General features: G+C 48.8%; 1 protein-coding gene across 1 annotated transcript in view; it reads right to left on the reverse strand.

Annotated features, from left to right (window-relative positions):
* Positions 1–19,432, reverse strand: part of thsd1 (thrombospondin, type I, domain containing 1) — a 53,601-nt gene that overhangs the window by 30,477 nt on the left and 3,692 nt on the right. The gene's annotated exons all lie outside the window — the stretch shown is intronic.

Here is a 19,432-nt window from a genome sequence, read left to right on the forward strand (position 1 = left end):
TGCTGCTAGTGATAGACAACAAGTAGAGAAAGAATACAGAACGCTTTGGGTTCATTTGAGTGTCTAGGTCTGAAAAATGAAGGCTCATGTTAGCTCCTAGTGCTAATGCCTCAACGCTATCTCAGTGAACTAAGTCCTGCATACAGTAGGTAATGGACATACTTCAAGTTACACAGTCACGACATAACCTGTTAAGGGTACAGCATTACCGTGTAATGTGTTAAGGGTACAGCATTACCGTGTAATGTGTTAAGGGTACAGCATTACCGTGTAATGTGTTAAGGGTACAGCATTACTGTGTAATGTGTTAAGGGTACAGCATTACCGTGTTAAGGGTACAGCATTACTGTGTAATGTGTTAAGGGTACAGCATTACCGTGTAATGTGTTAAGGGTACAGCATTACCGTGTAATGTGTTAAGGGTACAGCATTACCGTGTAATGTGTTAAGGGTACAGCATTACCGTGTAATGTGTTAAGGGTACAGCATTACCGTGTAATGTGTTAAGGGTACAGCATTACCGTGTAATGTGTTAAGGGTACAGCATTACCGTGTAATGTGTTAAGGGTACAGCATGACCGTGTAATGTGTTTAGGGTACAGCATTACCGTGTAATGTGTTTAGGGTACAGCATTACTGTGTAATGTGTTAAGGGTACAGCATTACTGTGTAATGTGTTTAGGGTACAGCATTACCGTGTAATGTGTTAAGGGTACAGCATTACCGTGTAATGTGTTAAGGGTACAGCATTACTGTGTAATGTGTTTAGGGTACAGCATTACTGTGTAATGTGTTTAGGGTACAGCATTACTGTGTAATGTGTTAAGGGTACAGCATTACCGTGTAATGTGTTTAGGGTACAGCATTACCGTGTAATGTGTTAAGGGTACAGCATTACCGTGTAATGTGTTAAGGGTACAGCATTACCGTGTAATGTGTTTAGGGTACAGCATTACCGTGTTAAGGGTACAGCATTACCGTGTAATGTGTTTAGGGTACAGCATTACCGTGTAATGTGTTAAGGGTACAGCATTACTGTGTAATGTGTTAAGGGTACAGCATTACCGTGTTAAGGGTACAGCATTACTGTGTAATGTGTTAAGGGTACAGCATTACGGTGTTAAGGGTACAGCATTACCGTGTTAAGGGTACAGCATTACCGTGTTAAGGGTACAGCATTACCGTGTAATGTGTTTAGGGTACAGCATTACCGTGTAATGTGTTAAGGGTACAGCATTACCGTGTAATGTGTTAAGGGTACAGCATTACTGTGTAATGTGTTAAGGGTACAGCATTACCGTGTTAAGGGTACAGCATTACTGTGTAATGTGTTAAGGGTACAGCATTACCGTGTAATGTGTTTAGGGTACAGCATTACGGTGTTAAGGGTACAGCATTACCGTGTTAAGGGTACAGCATTACCGTGTTAAGGGTACAGCATTACCGTGTAATGTGTTAAGGGTACAGCATTACCGTGTAATGTGTTAAGGGTACAGCATTACCGTGTAATGTGTTTAGGGTACAGCATTACCGTGTAATGTGTTTAGGGTACAGCATTACTGTGTAATGTGTTAAGGGTACAGCATTACCGTGTAATGTGTTAAGGGTACAGCATTACCGTGTTTAGGGTACAGCATTACCGTGTAATGTGTTTAGGGTACAGCATTACCGTGTAATGTGTTAAGGGTACAGCATTACCGTGTTTAGGGTACAGCATTACCGTGTAATGTGTTTAGGGTACAGCATTACTGTGTAATGTGTTTAGGGTACAGCATTACTGTGTAATGTGTTAAGGGTACAGCATTACCGTGTTAAGGGTACAGCATTACTGTGTAATGTGTTTAGGGTACAGCATTACCGTGTAACGTGTTAAGGGTACAGCATTACCGTGTTAAGGGTACAGCATTACTGTGTAATGTGTTTAGGGTACAGCATTACCGTGTAACGTGTTAAGGGTACAGCATTATCGTGTAATGTGTTAAGGGTACAGCATTACCGTGTAATGTGTTAAGGGTACAGCATTACCGTGTAATGTGTTTAGGGTACAGCATTACCGTGTTTAGGGTACAGCATTACCGTGTAATGTGTTTAGGGTACAGCATTACTGTGTAATGTGTTTAGGGTACAGCATTATCGTGTAATGTGTTAAGGGTACAGCATTACTGTGTAATGTGTTAAGGGTACAGCATTACTGTGTAATGTGTTTAGGGTACAGCATTACCGTGTAACGTGTTAAGGGTACAGCATTATCGTGTAATGTGTTAAGGGTACAGCATTACCGTGTAATGTGTTAAGGGTACAGCATTACCGTGTAATGTGTTTAGGGTACAGCATTACCGTGTTTAGGGTACAGCATTACCGTGTAATGTGTTAAGGGTACAGCATTACTGTGTAATGTGTTTAGGGTACAGCATTACCGTGTAATGTGTTTAGGGTACAGCATTACTGTGTAATGTGTTTAGGGTACAGCATTACCGTGTAATGTGTTAAGGGTACAGCATTACCGTGTAATGTGTTAAGGGTACAGCATTACCGTGTTTAGGGTACAGCATTACCGTGTAATGTGTTTAGGGTACAGCATTACCGTGTAATGTGTTAAGGGTACAGCATTACCGTGTAATGTAAAGTGTGTTAAAAGACATGACAGTACCACACTCACTGAGCTAGCATATCAAAAATACAAGGACAAGAACATGTAGAAGTCAACTAGTAAAGAAGATCGTCTGATTTACACTGTTCTGATCCCCCTTTCATCTTTTAAATCGCTAGGATAAAAAACACACTCACAGCGTGATCCTCGGCTCAGTCACACTCACAGCGTGACCCTCGGCTCAGTCACACTCACAGCGTGACCCTCGGCTCAGTCACACTCACAGCGTGACCCTCGGCTCAGTCACACTCACAGCGTGACCCTCGGCTCAGTCACACTCACAGCGTGACCCTCGGCTCAGTCACACTCTCTCCTAACTGAAATAAACGTAATTACTGCCTGTAAGCACAATGGAGCTGCTCCCTTTCCTCCCCTCCCGCTCTCCCCTCCCCTCTCCTCCCCTCTCCTCCCTGATATAGTTTTTCCATACAGTGTGGAACAGTGAAGTTAAAATAACTGTCTGGTGATAGAGTTTTATTTAGCAGGGAATACACTGTGTGTCTGTGTGTGTGCGCATGTCTGTCTGTTTCCATTAAAGAACACCCTCTGTGTTCTGTTAGACAGGTAACTCTTTATCCACAACACAGCAGGGGGTGTAAAGCCAGCAGGGGGTGTAAAGCCAGAACACACACGTTTTTCCATCAGCAGACTATGATCGATAATGTCAAAAGCTGCACTGAAGTTTAACAAAACAGCTCCCACAATCATTTTATTATAAATTTCTCTCAGACAATTTTATATTTTATTTTACCTTTATTTAACTAGGCAAGTCAGTTAAGAACAAATTCATTATTTATATAATGACGGTCTAGGAACAGTGGGGTTAACTGCCTGTTCAGGGGCAGAACGACAGATTTGTACCTTGTCAGCTCGGGGGTTTAAACTTGCAACCTTCCGGTTACTAGTCCAACGCTCTAACCACTAGGCTACCCTGCCGCCCCAATCATCAGTCATCTGTGTAAGTGCTGTGCTTGTTGAATGTCCTCCCCTATATAAGCATGCTGAAAGTCTGTCAATTTGTTTACTGTAAAATAGCATTGACAAGATACAAACACCATTTTTTCCAGCAGTTTAGTAAAGGTTGGTAACAGCCTGATTGGTCGGCTATTTGAGCCAGTTAGGGGGGCTTTACTATTCTTAGGTGGGGGAATAGTTTTTGCTTCCCTCCAGGTCTGAGGGCACACAATTTCTATTACATTTCTGCTTAATATCTGCTTAAATAGAAGATGTGGCAAACAGGAGTGGCAATATCGTCCGCTATTATCCTAAAATAAATTCCATCCAGATTGTCAGACCCCGGTGGCTTGTCATTGTTGACAGTCATTCTTTCACTTCTTCCAAAATCACTTTAAGGTATTCAAATTTACAATGCTTGACTTTCATAATTTGGTCAGTTATACTTGGATGTGTAGTATTGGCGTTTGTTGCTGGCATGTCATGCCTAAGTTCGCTAGTCTTACCAATTAAAAAAAAAAAATTAAAAGTAGTTGGTAATATCAGTGGGTTTCGTGATGAATGAGACATCTCAGTGAATGATGGAGCAGAGTTTGCCTTTTTGCCCTAAATGTCATTTAAGATTCTCCAAAGCCTTTTTTACTATCATTCTTCATGTCATTTCTCTTTGTTTCATAGTGTACTTTCTTCTTTTTAGTCACAAGATCTCTCTAGTTGCAGTACGTTTGCCAATCCGCTAACAATTGTGGCATTGGAACTCCGGAGTGTCAATATTGTCTCGTAATAAAACACATCTTCTACAGCGCTGCAAACGTTCATTAGTCATTCCAGGCCATTGCAACTTAACTAGCTGAGTAGTTAGTAGTAGGTGTTGACACAGATATCCCAGATCTTGAGTTCGGACATTTTTCAGGGGTGGAGTCGGGCGTCTGTTTCGTCGACCCATCCGGTACGAACAGTTGGAACAGCCGAGTCGGAGTTGAAGTCGTATTCAAAGTCGAAAAGGAGGTTAGAAACTGTCGCTCTGATGTCCAGAAGTGCTTGGCGGTCATAGGTGATATGAACTTTGATAAACACGATAACAAGTCAATAGCAGGTTGAAACTCTTAAGATGTTAATAATAATAATGATAATAATACCTGGCGATAGAAGAAAATACAGGAGGTTGGTGAAACCTTAATTAGGGAGGACGGGCTCCTGGTAAGGAATGGAGCGGAATCAGTGGAATTATATCAAGTACACCCAACGCGTTTCCAGGTCCATTAGTTCCGTTCCGGACATTATTAGGAGCCTCCACATGATCCAAAAAGTTAAAAATGGAAGAAAACCAGAAATATTAGAAAGAGCTATAAGTCCAGATTATAAATATATGGACAGAAAAGTGGACAGCAGTAGTTATATAGGATGAACCATGACCAGAATACAGTAGATACAGTTGAAGTCAGAAGTTTACATACACCTTAGCCAAATATATTTAAACTCAGTTTCACAATTCCTGACATTTAATCTGAGTAAAGATTCCCTGTTTTAGGTTAGTTAGGCTCACCACTTTATTTTAAGAACGTGAAATGTCAGAATAATAGGAGAGAATGGTTTTTTCAGCTTTTATTTCTTTCATCACATTCCCAGTGGGTCAGAAGTTTATATACACTCACTCAGTACTTGGTAGCATTGCCTTTAAATTGTTTAACTTGGGTGAAAGGTTTCAGGTAGCCTTCCACAAGCTTCCCACAAGAAATTGGGTGAATTTTGGCCCATTCCTCCTGGCAGAGCTTGTGTAACTGAGTCGGGTTTGTAGGCCTCCTTGCTCACACACACTTATTCAGTTCTGCCCACACATTTTCTATAGGATTGAGGCCAGGGCTTTGTGATGGCCACTCCAATACCTTGACTTTGTTGTCCTTAAGCCATTTTGCCACAACTTTGGAAGTATGCTTGGGGTCATTGTCCATTTGGAAGACCCATTTGCGACCAAGCATTAACTTCCTGACTGATGTCTTGAGGTGTTGCTTCAATATATCCACATAATTTTCACTGCCTCTTGATGCCATCTATTTGTGAAGTGCACCAGTCCCTCCTGCAGCAAAGCACAGCCACATCATGATGCTGCCACCCCCGTGCTTCACGGGGTTGGGATGGTATTCTTCGGCTTGCAAGCCTCCTGTAGTCTGGCTGTTTTAGGGCGGTTTTGGAGCAGTGGCTTCTTCTTTGCTGAGCGGCCTTTCAGGTTATGTCGATATAGGACTCGTTTTACTGTGGATATAGATACTTTTGTACCTGTTTCCTCCAGCATCTTCACAAGGTCCTTTGCTGTTGTTCTGGGATTGATTTGCACTTTTCACACCAAAGTACGTTCATCTCTACGAGACAGAACGCGTCTCCTTCCTGAGCGGTATGACGGCTGAGTGGTCCCATGGTGTTTATACTTGCATACTATTGTTTGTACAGATGAACGTGGTACCTTCAGGCGTTTGGAAATTGCTCCCAAGGAGGAACCAGACTTGTGGAGGTCTACAATCTATTTTCTGAGGTCTTGGCTGATTTCTTTTGATTTTCCCATGATGTCAAGCAAAGAGGCGCTGAGTTTGAAGGTAGGCCTTGAAATACATCCACAGGTACACCTCCAATTGACTCAAATTATGTCAATTAGCCTATCAGAAGCTTCTAAAGCCATGACATCATTTTCTGGAATTTTCCAAGCTGTTTAAAGGCACAGTCAACTTAGTGTATGTAAACTTCTGACCCACTGGAATTGTGATACAGTGAATTATAAGTGAAATAATCTGTAAACAACTGTTGGAAAAATTACTTGTGTCATGCACAAAGTAGATGTCCTAACCAACTTGCCAAAACTATAGTTTGTTAACAAGAAATGTGTGGAGTGGTTGAAAAACGAGTTAATGACTCCAACCTAAGCTTATGTTAACTTCCGACTTCAACTGTACATATGAAGTAGGTAAAACAGTATGTTAACATTATTAAAGTGACCAGTGTTCAATGATGTTCAATAGGGAAAAGTAGTCTCTAAGGTTCAGGGTAGAGAACCGGGTGGTAGCCGGCTAGTAACAGTCTCTGAGGTTCAGGGTAGAGAACCGGGTGGTAGCCGGCTAGTAACAGTCTCTAAGGTTCAGGGTAGAGAACCGGGTGGTAGCCGGCTAGTAACAGTCTCTAAAGTTCAGGGTAGAGAACCGGGTGGTAGCCGGCTAGTAACAGTCTCTAAGGTTCAGGGTAGAGAACCGGGTGGTAGCCGGCTAGTAACAGTGACTGAGGTTCAGGGTAGAGAACCGGGTGGTAGCCGGCTAGTAACAGTCTCTAAGGTTCAGGGTAGAGAACCGGGTGGTAGCCGGCTAGTAACAGTCTCTGAGGTTCAGGGTAGAGAACCGGGTGGTAGCCGGCTAGTAACAGTCTCTAAGGTTCAGGGTAGAGAACCGGGTGGTAGCCGGCTAGTAACAGTCTCTAAGGTTCAGGGTAGAGAACCGGGTGGTAGCCGGCTAGTAACAGTGACTGAGGTTCAGGGTAGAGAACCGGGTGGTAGCCGGCTAGTAACAGTCTCTAAGGTTCAGGGTAGAGAACCGGGTGGTAGCCGGCTAGTAACAGTCTCTAAGGTTCAGGGTAGAGAACCGGGTGGTAGCCGGCTAGTAACAGTCTCTAAGGTTCAGGGTAGAGAACCGGGTGGTAGCCGGCTAGTAACAGTCTCTAAGGTTCAGGGTAGAGAACCGGGTGGTAGCCGGCTAGTAACAGTCTCTAAGGTTCAGGGTAGAGAACCGGGTGGTAGCCGGCTAGTAACAGTCTCTAAGGTTCAGGGTAGAGAACCGGGTGGTAGCCGGCTAGTAACAGTCTCTAAGGTTCAGGGTAGAGAACCGGGTGGTAGCCGGCTAGTAACAGTCTCTAAGGTTCAGGGTAGAGAACCGGGTGGTAGCCGGCTAGTAACAGTCTCTAAGGTTCAGGGTAGAGAACCGGGTGGTAGCCGGCTAGTAACAGTCTCTAAGGTTCAGGGTAGAGAACCGGGTGGTAGCCGGCTAGTAACAGTGACTGAGGTTCAGGGTAGAGAACCGGGTGGTAGCCGGCTAGTAACAGTCTCTAAGGTTCAGGGTAGAGAACCGTGTGGTAGCCGGCTAGTAACAGTCTCTAAGGTTCAGGGTAGAGAACCGGGTGGTAGCCGGCTAGTAACAGTCTCTAAGGTTCAGGGTAGAGAACCGGGTGGTAGCCGGCTAGTAACAGTCTCTAAGGTTCAGGGTAGAGAACCGGGTGGTAGCCGGCTAGTAACAGTGACTAAGGTTCAGGGTAGAGAACCGGGTGGTAGCCGGCTAGTAACAGTCTCTAAGGTTCAGGGTAGAGAACCGGGTGGTAGCCGGCTAGTAACAGTCTCTAAGGTTCAGGGTAGAGAACCGGGTGGTAGCCGGCTAGTAACAGTCTCTAAGGTTCAGGGTAGAGAACCGGGTGGTGGCCGGCTAGTAACAGTCTCTAAGGTTCAGGGTAGAGAACCGGATGGTAGCCGGCTAGTAACAGTCTCTAAGGTTCAGGGTAGAGAACCGGGTGGTAGCCGGCTAGTAACAGTCTCTAAGGTTCAGGGTAGAGAACCGGATGGTAGCCGGCTAGTAACAGTCTCTAAGGTTCAGGGTAGAGAACCGGGTGGTAGCCGGCTAGTAACAGTGACTGAGGTTCAGGGTAGAGAACCGGGTGGTAGCCGGCTAGTAACAGTCTCTAAGGTTCAGGGTAGAGAACCGGGTGGGAGCCGGCTAGTAACAGTCTCTAAGGTTCAGGGTAGAGAACCGGGTGGTAGCCGGCTAGTAACAGTCTCTAAGGTTCAGGGTAGAGAACCGGGTGGTAGCCGGCTAGTAACAGTCTCTAAGGTTCAGGGTAGAGAACCGGGTGGTAGCCGGCTAGTAACAGTGACTGAGGTCCAGGGTAGAGAACCGGGTGGTAGCCGGCTAGTAACAGTGACTGAGGTTCAGGGTAGAGAACCGGGTGGTAGCCGGCTAGTAACAGTGACTGAGGTTCAGGGTAGAGAACCGGATGGTAGCCGGCTAGTAACAGTGACTAAGGTTCAGGGTAGAGAACCGGGTGGTAGCCGGCTAGTAACAGTGACTAAGGTTCAGGGTAGAGAACCGGGTGGTAGCCGGCTAGTAACAGTGACTAAGGTTCAGGGTAGAGAACCGGGTGGTAGCCGGCTAGTAACAGTCTCTAAGGTTCAGGGTAGAGAACCGGGTGGTAGCCGGCTAGTAACAGTGACTGAGGTTCAGGGTAGAGAACCGGATGGTAGCCGGCTAGTAACAGTCTCTAAAGTTCAGGGTAGAGAACCGGGTGGTAGCCGGCTAGTAACAGTCTCTAAGGTTCAGGGTAGAGAACCGGGTGGTAGCCGGCTAGTAACAGTGACTGAGGTTCAGGGTAGAGAACCGGGTGGTAGCCGGCTAGTAACAGTCTCTAAAGTTCAGGGTAGAGAACCGGGTGGTAGCCGGCTAGTAACAGTCTCTAAGGTTCAGGGTAGAGAACCGGGTGGTAGCCGGCTAGTAACAGTGACTGAGGTTCAGGGTAGAGAACCGGATGGTAGCCGGCTAGTAACAGTCTCTAAAGTTCAGGGTAGAGAACCGGGTGGTAGCCGGCTAGTAACAGTCTCTAAGGTTCAGGGTAGAGAACCGGGTGGTAGCCGGCTAGTAACAGTGACTGAGGTTCAGGGTAGAGAACCGGGTGGTAGCCGGCTAGTAACAGTCTCTAAAGTTCAGGGTAGAGAACCGGGTGGTAGCCGGCTAGTAACAGTCTCTAAGGTTCAGGGTAGAGAACCGGGTGGTAGCCGGCTAGTAACAGTCTCTAAGGTTCAGGGTAGAGAACCGGGTGGTAGCCGGCTAGTAACAGTGACTGAGGTTCAGGGTAGAGAACCGGATGGTAGCCGGCTAGTAACAGTCTCTAAAGTTCAGGGTAGAGAACCGGGTGGTAGCCGGCTAGTAACAGTCTCTAAGGTTCAGGGTAGAGAACCGGGTGGTAGCCGGCTAGTAACAGTGACTGAGGTTCAGGGTAGAGAACCGGATGGTAGCCGGCTAGTAACAGTCTCTAAAGTTCAGGGTAGAGAACCGGGTGGTAGCCGGCTAGTAACAGTCTCTAAGGTTCAGGGTAGAGAACCGGGTGGTAGCCGGCTAGTAACAGTGACTGAGGTTCAGGGTAGAGAACCGGGTGGTAGCCGGCTAGTAACAGTCTCTAAGGTTCAGGGTAGAGAACCGGGTGGTAGCCGGCTAGTAACAGTGACTGAGGTTCAGGGTAGAGAACCGGGTGGTAGCCGGCTAGTAACAGTCTCTAAGGTTCAGGGTAGAGAACCGGGTGGTAGCCAGCTAGTAACAGTGACTGAGGTTCAGGGTAGAGAACCGGGTGGTAGCCGGCTAGTAACAGTCTCTAAGGTTCAGGGTAGAGAACCGGGTGGTAGCCGGCTAGTAACAGTGACTGAGGTTCAGGGTAGAGAACCGGGTGGTAGCCGGCTAGTAACAGTCTCTAAGGTTCAGGGTAGAGAACCGGATGGTAGCCGGCTAGTAACAGTGACTGAGGTTCAGGGTAGAGAACCGGGTGGTAGCCGGATAGTAACAGTCTCTAAGGTTCAGGGTAGAGAACCGGGTGGTAGCCGGCTAGTAACAGTCTCTAAGGTTCAGGGTAGAGAACCGGGTGGTAGCCGGATAGTAACAGTCTCTAAGGTTCAGGGTAGAGAACCGGGTGGTAGCCGGATAGTAACAGTGACTAAGGTTCAGGGTAGAGAACCGGGTGGTAGCCGGCTAGTAACAGTGACTAAGGTTCAGGGTAGAGAACCGGGTGGTAGCCGGCTAGTAACAGTCTCTAAGGTTCAGGGTAGAGAACCGGGTGGTAGCCGGCTAGTAACAGTGACTGAGGTTCAGGGTAGAGAACCGGGTGGTAGCCGGCTAGTAACAGTGACTAAGGTTCAGGGTAGAGAACCGGGTGGTAGCCGGCTAGTAACAGTCTCTAAGGTTCAGGGTAGAGAACCGGGTGGTAGCCGGCTAGTAACAGTGACTGAGGTTCAGGGTAGAGAACCGGGTGGTAGCCGGCTAGTAACAGTCTCTAAGGTTCAGGGTAGAGAACCGGGTGGTAGCCGGCTAGTAACAGTCTCTAAGGTTCAGGGTAGAGAACCGGGTGGTAGCCGGCTAGTAACAGTGACTGAGGTTCAGGGTAGAGAACCGGGTGGTAGCCGGCTAGTAACAGTGACTGAGGTTCAGGGTAGAGAACCGGATGGTAGCCGGCTAGTAACAGTCTCTAAAGTTCAGGGTAGAGAACCGGGTGGTAGCCGGCTAGTAACAGTGACTAAGGTTCAGGGCAGGGTACTGAGTGGAGGCTGGCTAGTGGTGACTATTTAACTGTCTGATGGCCTGGAGATAGAAGCTGTTTTTCAGTCTCTGTCCCAGCTTTGAGGCACCTGTACCGTGTCTGCCTTCTGGAGGATAGCGGTGAGAACAGGCAGTGGCTATAGTCTCCTGTAGTCCACGATCAGCTAATTTGTTTTGTTGACATTGAGGGAGGTTCATTTCCTGGCACCACCTCCTCCAGTGCTCTCCTCTCCTCCCTGTCGCCGGTCTCGTCGGTAACCAGGACTACCACTGTTGTGTCATCAGCAAACTTGATGATTGAGTTGTGAGGCATGCGTGGCCATGCAGTAATACGTGAACAGGGAGTACAGGAGGGTGCTGAGCACAGTGTCTGTCTGGCCGTCTGCATCTCAGTCTCACAGTAACCCAACGGAATTGATTAAAGACATTCTCTGGAACTTTGGCGACTACATAAGTCTTTTTTAGTCTTCCCATTTTGGGCTGAATGTGTCAATGTGTCGTTCATACATTAATAACTTATGAGCAGAATTACTGTTTTACCTCAATTAACCACGAACTCCCTGGTTTGAAAGTGACTGTATTCTGTGACGTCATTTTGAGTACGGCAAGCTTGGGTCCCGTTGGCCAGCCCCCTAGCAACAGGAGTTCCAATCCCTTGCCATTTGAGTGACAGCTAGCAAGATGCAGATAGACCAGTTAGACCCTGTGTTATAGTCCACATATCTGCACACAGTGACGTAGAATGCTGTTTTCAGGGGACCCGTTGAGGCTTTCGAGCGCTACTTCAGAAATACTGACTGAAATTATACTAAAAGTTTGAGAGTGGATCTTTAATGGCACCGCTGCCTGGTCGTTCGTACCCGCCCAGCTCCGCTGGCTGGTCGTTCGTACCCGCCCAGCACCGCTGCCTGGTCGTTCGTACCCGCCCAGCTCCGCTGCCTGGTCGTTCGTACCCGCCCAGCACCGCTGCCTGGTCGTTCGTACCCGCCCAGCTCCGCTGCCTGGTCGTACCCAGTTCTACTGCCTGGTTGTACCCAGTACTGCTGCCTGGTTGTACCCAGTACTGCTGCCTGGTTGTACCCAGTTCTACTGCCTGGTTGTACCCAGTACTGCTGCCTGGTTGTACCCAGTTCTACTGCCTGGTTGTACCCAGTACTGCTGCCTGGTTGTACCCAGTAGTCCTGCCTGGTTGTACCCAGTACTGGTTGAAAAGTCATGATCATGTTCAGGCTGAATGTACAAACAGCCAAATCAAATTCAGCAGTTATAAAACCTGTCCAACAGGTGTTGTAAGCCTGGGGAACTATAGCCCCGCCCTCCCGCAATCTCCAATCTCTTATCTCCTGCTCAAATACTTTTCTACAAGTCTATGAGGTGAATCAGAGATCAAGAGTTGACAGGTTAATTATTCGCAGGTAGCCTAAGTTATTACTATAGTAACAGAGATCACATGACATCAGAAGCATTACATTTTTCTGTTAACTTTGCTGTTATATTTCATATAATATTAATCTATAAAGAGGCTGGAATTGTTACTGAGGAACATTCACATTGTCTGGCATTATTGTCTAGTAGATGAGGAGAAAAGGCTGTTGTCTGGTCTGAAACAGGGAGAGTCCAGCCAACTTTATAGAACAGAGGAGGCTGGTGGAGGGGAGCTACAGGAGGACAGGTTCAGTGTAATGGCTGGAATGGAATAAGTGCAACAGAGTCAACCGTGTGGTTTTCATTTGTTTGATGTGTTTAATACCATTCCATTACAGCCATTACAACAAACCCGTCCTCTTAAACCTCCTCCCACCAGCCTCCTCTGCTACACACACACACACTGGCCAACTCTGCTCACAGGCCAACTCTGCTCACAGGCCAACTCTGCTCACAGGCCAACTCTGCTCACAGGCCAACTCTGCTCACAGGCCAACTCTGCTGCTGTGTGTCCAACAAAACCCACTGACTCCAAGTTTCCCCCTGCCCCACACACACACACACAGACACACACACACACACACACACACCACTGTCCATGTCAACTATAACAGACACTAGACAGGACAAACCCACAGCCAGCTTTTAATTTGATTTATTTAAATAGGTGTTGTCCGACCAAACTCGGACAACGCTGGGCCAATTGTGCGCCGCCCTATGGGACTCCCAATCAAGGCCGGATGTGATACAGCCTGGATTCGAACCAGGGACTGTAGTGACGACTCTTGCACTGAGATACGGTGCCTTTAGACCGCTGCGCCACTCGGTAGCCTAAAGGCTAATCACAAGCTACATGAGGCATGGGGCATGAGGCACCTTTACCTTAAGAGGATAGTTCAGGACTTCCCAGACGAGGCCCTTTATCTAGATCCCCAGACGAGGCCCTTTATCTAGATCCCCCGACGAGGCCCTTTATCTAGATCCCCCGACGAGGCCCTTTATCTAGATCCCCCGACGAGGCCCTTTATCTAGATCCCCCGACGAGGCCCTTTATCTAGATCCCCCGACGAGGCCCTTTATCTAGATCCCCCGACGAGGCCCTTTATCTAGATCCCCCGACGAGGCCCTTTATCTAGATCCCCCGACGAGGCCCTTTATCTAGATCCCCCGACGAGGCCCTTTATCTAGATCCCCCGACGAGGCCCTTTATCTAGATCCCCCGACGAGGCCCTTTATCTAGATCCCCCGACGAGGCCCTTTATCTAGATCCCCCGACGAGGCCCTTTATCTAGATCCCCCGACGAGGCCCTTTATCTAGATCCCCCGACGAGGCCCTTTATCTAGATCCCCCGACGAGGCCCTTTATCTAGATCCCCCGACGAGGCCCTTTATCTAGATCCCCCGACGAGGCCCTTTATCTAGATCCCCCGACGAGGCCCTTTATCTAGATCCCCCGACGAGGCCCTTTATCTAGATCCCCCGACGAGGCCCTTTATCTAGATCCCCCGACGAGGCCCTTTATCTAGATCCCCCGACGAGGCCCTTTATCTAGATCCCCCGACGAGGCCCTTTATCTAGATCCCCCGACGAGGCCCTTTATCTAGATCCCCCGACGAGGCCCTTCATCTAGATCCCCCGACGAGGCCCTTCATCTAGATCCCCCGACGAGGCCCTTTATCTAGATCCCCGACGAGGCCCTTTATCTAGATCCCCCGACGAGGCCCTTTATCTAGATCCCCCGACGAGGCCCTTTATCTAGATCCCCCGACGAGGCCCTTTATCTGGATCCCCCGACGAGGCCCTTTATCTGGATCCCCCGACGAGGCCCTTTATCTGGATCCCCGACGAGGCCCTTTATCTAGATCCCCCGACGAGGCCCTTTATCTAGATCCCCCGACGAGGCCCTTTATCTAGATCCCCCGACGAGGCCCTTTATCTAGATCCCCCGACGAGGCCCTTTATCTAGATCCCCCGACGAGGCCCTTTATCTAGATCCCCCGACGAGGCCCTTTATCTAGATCCCCCGACGAGGCCCTTTATCTAGATCCCCCGACGAGGCCCTTTATCTAGATCCCCCGACGAGGCCCTTTATCTAGATCCCCGACGAGGCCCTTTATCTAGATCCCCGACGAGGCCCTTCATCTAGATCCCCCGACGAGGCCCTTTATCTAGATCCCCCGACGAGGCCCTTTATCTAGATCCCCGACGAGGCCCTTTATCTGGATCCCCCGACGAGGCCCTTTATCTGGATCCCCGACGAGGCCCTTTATCTGGATCCCCGACGAGGCCCTTTATCTAGATCCCCCGACGAGGCCCTTTATCTAGATCCCCCGACGAGGCCCTTTATCTAGATCCCCAAGTCAGATGAACTGGTGGATACCATTTTCTCTGCATTTAGTTTGAAGGCATTTGCTAAGCACCGTTAGCGCAATTGCTAAGCACCGTTAGCGCAATTGCTAAGCACCGTTAGCGCAATTGCTAAGCACCGTTAGCGCAATTGCTAAGCACCGTTAGCGCAATGACTGGAAGTTTATGGGAACAGCTAGCATCATGGACGTCACTAGGACCTGGCTTTCGGAGCTTTAGCCCAGAATCTTTTTGCGCTGCTGCAATGGTATAAAAGGAAAAAATGTACTCAACTGAATGAGCCACTTAGTTCATAGAGCTGTGGTTACCTGAAACTCCTGAAGTCATCCAACCTTGTAATCAGGGGTGTAGAGCTGCCTGAAGTCATCCAACCTTGTAATCAGGGGTGTAGAGCTGCCTGAAGTCATCCAACCTTGTAATCAGGGGTGTAGAGCTGCCTGAAGTCATCCAACCTTGTAATCAGGGGTGTAGAGCTGCCTGAAGTCATCCAACCTTGTAATCAGGGGTGTAGATCTGCCTGAAGTCATCCAACCTTGTAATCAGGGGTGTAGAGCTGCCTGAACTCATACAACCTTGTAATCAGGGTTGTAGAGCTGCCTGAACTCATCCAACCTTGTAAAACATCAGGGGTGTAGAGCTGCCTGAACTCATCCAACCTTGTAATCAGGGGTGTAGAGCTGCCTGAACTCATCCAACCTTGTAATCAGGGGTGTAGAGCTGCCTGAACTCATCCAACCTTGTAAAACATCAGGGGTGTAGAGCTGCCTGAACTCATCCAACCTTGTAAAACATCAGGGGTGTAGAGCTGCCTGAACTCATCCAACCTTGTAATCAGGGATGTAGAGCTGCCTGAAGTCATCCAACCTTGTAAAACATCAGGGGTGTAGAGCTGCCTGAACTCATCCAACCTTGTAATCAGGGGTGTAGAGCTGCCTGAAATCATCCAACCTTGTAATCAGGGGTGTAGAGCTGCCTGAACTCATCCAACCAGCAGAGTGACTCTGCACCACTTCTCAGAATTGTGTTGGCTCGCAAAATCCCGTAATGATAATGTATAACAAACTGAATATAATAGCATGATCAAATCAAAGTTTATTATGTCAGGCTACGGTTAGATCCCAAAAACACCATGTCATTTCTTTAGGACAAATTTAGGATGATGGTGTTGAACTGTTGAATTTTTGTTTCTCATGCGGCGAGTGTGTTTAACGCCATCTGCTCTATAATGTGATTAGTTCGGCCCGGGTTCGCCACCCTTACTCACATCATTCAACACGATCAAAATGCATATTCCCATGAAACTGATTGGGGGATGAAAATGGTTGGCAATCAGCTTGGACGTTTCACCTGTAAAGCGTGAAAAGTTATAAATGTTCACGATTTGACAGTGATGATAAAGGTAGGTCTAACTTGGTGTTTTAGGATTTAAAAAAAACATTAAAATGTTCCTTTAGCCACTGCCATTGGAATACAGTATGTGTTACCATGGACAGTCTTAAAATATTATTGTAACAGTAACCCCATATGGGGGTTACTGACCACCATCCATTGAATTCAGAATAATAAGTGGTGATTATCTGGCCTTGGGGAGAGAGAGCACAGCCCTGCAGGAGGAGCACACAGCCCTGCAAGAGGAATACAGCCCTCCAGGAGGAACACACATCCCTGCAGGAAGGGCTGCTGGAGGAACACACAGCCCTACAGGAGGAACACACATCCCTGCAGGAAGGGCTGCTGGAGGAACACACAGCCCTCCAGGAGGAACACACATCCCTGCAGGAAGGGCTGCTGGAGGAACACACAGCCCTACAGGAGGAGCACACAGCCCTGCAGGAGGAGCACACAGCCCTGCAGGAGGAGCACACAGCCCTGCAGGAGGAACACACAGCCCTGCAGGAGGAACACACAGCCCTGCAGGAGGAACACATAGCCCTGCAGGGAGGGCTGGTGGAGGAGCACAGCCCTACAGGAAGGGCTGCAGGAAGAACGCACAGCCCTACAGGAAGGGTTGCAGGACGAACACACAGCGCTACAGGAAGGGCTGCAGGAAGAACACACAGCGCTACAGGAAGGGCTGCAGGAAGAACACACAGCGCTACAGGAGGATCACATCGCTACAGGAGGAACACACAGCGCTACAGGAGGAACACACAGCGCTACAGGAGGAGAACACACAGCGCTACAGGAGGATCACATCGCTACAGGAGGAACACACAGCGCTACAGGAGGAACACACAGCGCTACAGGAGGAGAACACACAGCGCTACAGGAGGAACACACAGCGCTACAGGAGGAACACAGCGCTACAGGAGGAACACAGCGCTACAGGAGGAACACACAGCGCTACAGGAAGGGCTGCAGGAAAAACACACAGCGCTACAGGAAGAACACACAGCGCTACAGGAAGAACACACAGCGCTACAGGAAGGACTACAGGTAGAACACACAGCCCTACAGGAAGAACACACAGCACTACAGGAAGGGCTACAGGAAGAACACACAGCCCTACAGGAAGAGCTACAGGAAGAACGCACAGCCCTACAGGAAGAGCTACAGGAAGAACACACAGCCCTACAGGAAGAGCTACAGGAAGAACACACAGCCCTACAGGAAGAGCTACAGGAAGAACACACAGCCCTACAGGAAGGGCTACAGGAAGAACACACAGCCCTACAAGAAGGGCTACAGGAAGAACACACAGCCCTACATGAAGAAATACAGGAAGAACACACAGCCCTACAGGAAGGGCTGCAGGAAGAACACACAGCACAAAAGGAAGGAATACAGGAAGAACACACAGCCCTACAGGAAGTGCTGCAGGAAGAACACACAGCACAACAGGAAGGGCTGCAGGAAGAACACAGCCATACAGGAAGGGCTACAGGAAGAATACACAGCCCTACAGGAAGGGCTGTGGGAAGAACACACAGCCCTACAGGAAGAATACACAGCCCTACAGGAAGGACTGCAGGAAGAACACACAGCCCTACAGGAAGTGCTGCAGGAAGAACACACAGCACAACAGGAAGGGCTGCAGGAAGAACACAGCCATACAGGAAGGGCTACAGGAAGAATACACAGCCCTACAGGAAGGGCTGCATGAAGAATACACAGCACAACAGGAAGGGCTGCAGGAAGAACACACAGCGCTACAGGAAGAACACAGCGCTACAGGAAGAACACACAGCGCTAAAGGAAGAACACAGCCCTACAGGAAGGGCTGCAGGAAGAACACACAGCCCTACAGGAAGAAAACACAGCGCTACAGGAAGAACACACAGCCCTACAGGAAGTGCTACAGGAAGAATACACAGCCCTACAGGAAGGGCTGCAGGAAGAATACACAGCCCTACAGGAAGGTCTGCAGGAAGAACACACAGCCCTACAGGAAGGGCTGCAGGAAGAACACACAGCCCTACAGGAAGGGCTGCAGGAAGAACACACAGCCCTACAGGAAGGGCTGCAGGAAGAACACACAGCGCTACAGGAAGGGCTGCAGGAAGAACACACAGCGCTACAGGAAGAACACACAGTGCTACAGGAAGGGCTACAGGAAGAACACACAGCGCTACAGGAAGGGCTGCAGGAAGAACACAGCACAACAGGAAGGGCTACAGGAAGAACACACAGCGCTACAGGAAGAACACACAGCGCTACAGGAAGGGCTACAGGAAGAACACACAGCGCTACAGGAAGGGCTACAGGAAGAACACACAGCGCTACAGGAAGAACACACAGCCCTACAGGAAGGGTTGCAGGAAGAACACACAGCGCTACAGGAAGAACACACAGTGCTACAGGAAGGGCTACAGGAAGAACACACAGCGCTACAGGAAGGGCTGCAGGAAGAACACAGCACAACAGGAAGGGCTACAGGAAGAACACACAGCGCTACAGGAAGAACACACAGCGCTACAGGAAGGGCTACAGGAAGAACACACAGCGCTACAGGAAGGGCTACAGGAAGAACACACAGCGCTACAGGAAGAACACACAGCCCTACAGGAAGGGCTACAGGAAGAACACAGCGCTAAAGGAAGAACACAGCCCTACAGGAAGGGCTACAGGAAGAACACACAGCCCGAACAGGAAGGGCTGCAGGAAGAACACACAGCACAATAGGAAGGGCTGCAGGAAGAACACACAGCGCTACAGGAAGGAATACAGGAAGAACACACAGCGCTACAGGAAGAACACACAGAGCTACAGGAAGGGCTACAGGAAGAACACACAGCGCTACAGGAAGAACACACAGTGCTACAGGAAGGGCTACAGGAAGAACACACAGCGCTACAGGAAGGGCTGCAGGAAGAACACACAGCGCTACAGGAAGAACACACAGCCCTACAGGAAGGGCTACAGGAAGAACACACAGCCCTACAGGAAGGGCTGCAGGAAGAACACACAGCACTACAGGAAGGGCTGCAGGAAGAACACACATCACAACAGGAAGGGCTGCAGGAAGAACACACAGCGCTACAGGAAGGAATACAGGAAGAACACACAGCGCTACAGGAAGAACAGGAAGGGCTACAGGAAGAACACACAACGCTACAGGAAGAATACACAGCCCTACAGGAAGGGCTACAGGAAGAACACACAGCCATACAGGAAGGGCTGCAGGAAGAACACACATCACAACAGGAAGGGCTGCAGGAAGAACACACAGCGCTACAGGAAGGGCTACAGGAAGATCACACAGCGCTACAGGAAGAAC

This window comes from Oncorhynchus mykiss, chromosome 29 (assembly GCF_057628025.1).
Source record: "Oncorhynchus mykiss isolate SJ-2025 chromosome 29, ASM5762802v1, whole genome shotgun sequence".
Lineage (NCBI taxonomy): Eukaryota > Metazoa > Chordata > Actinopteri > Salmoniformes > Salmonidae > Oncorhynchus > Oncorhynchus mykiss.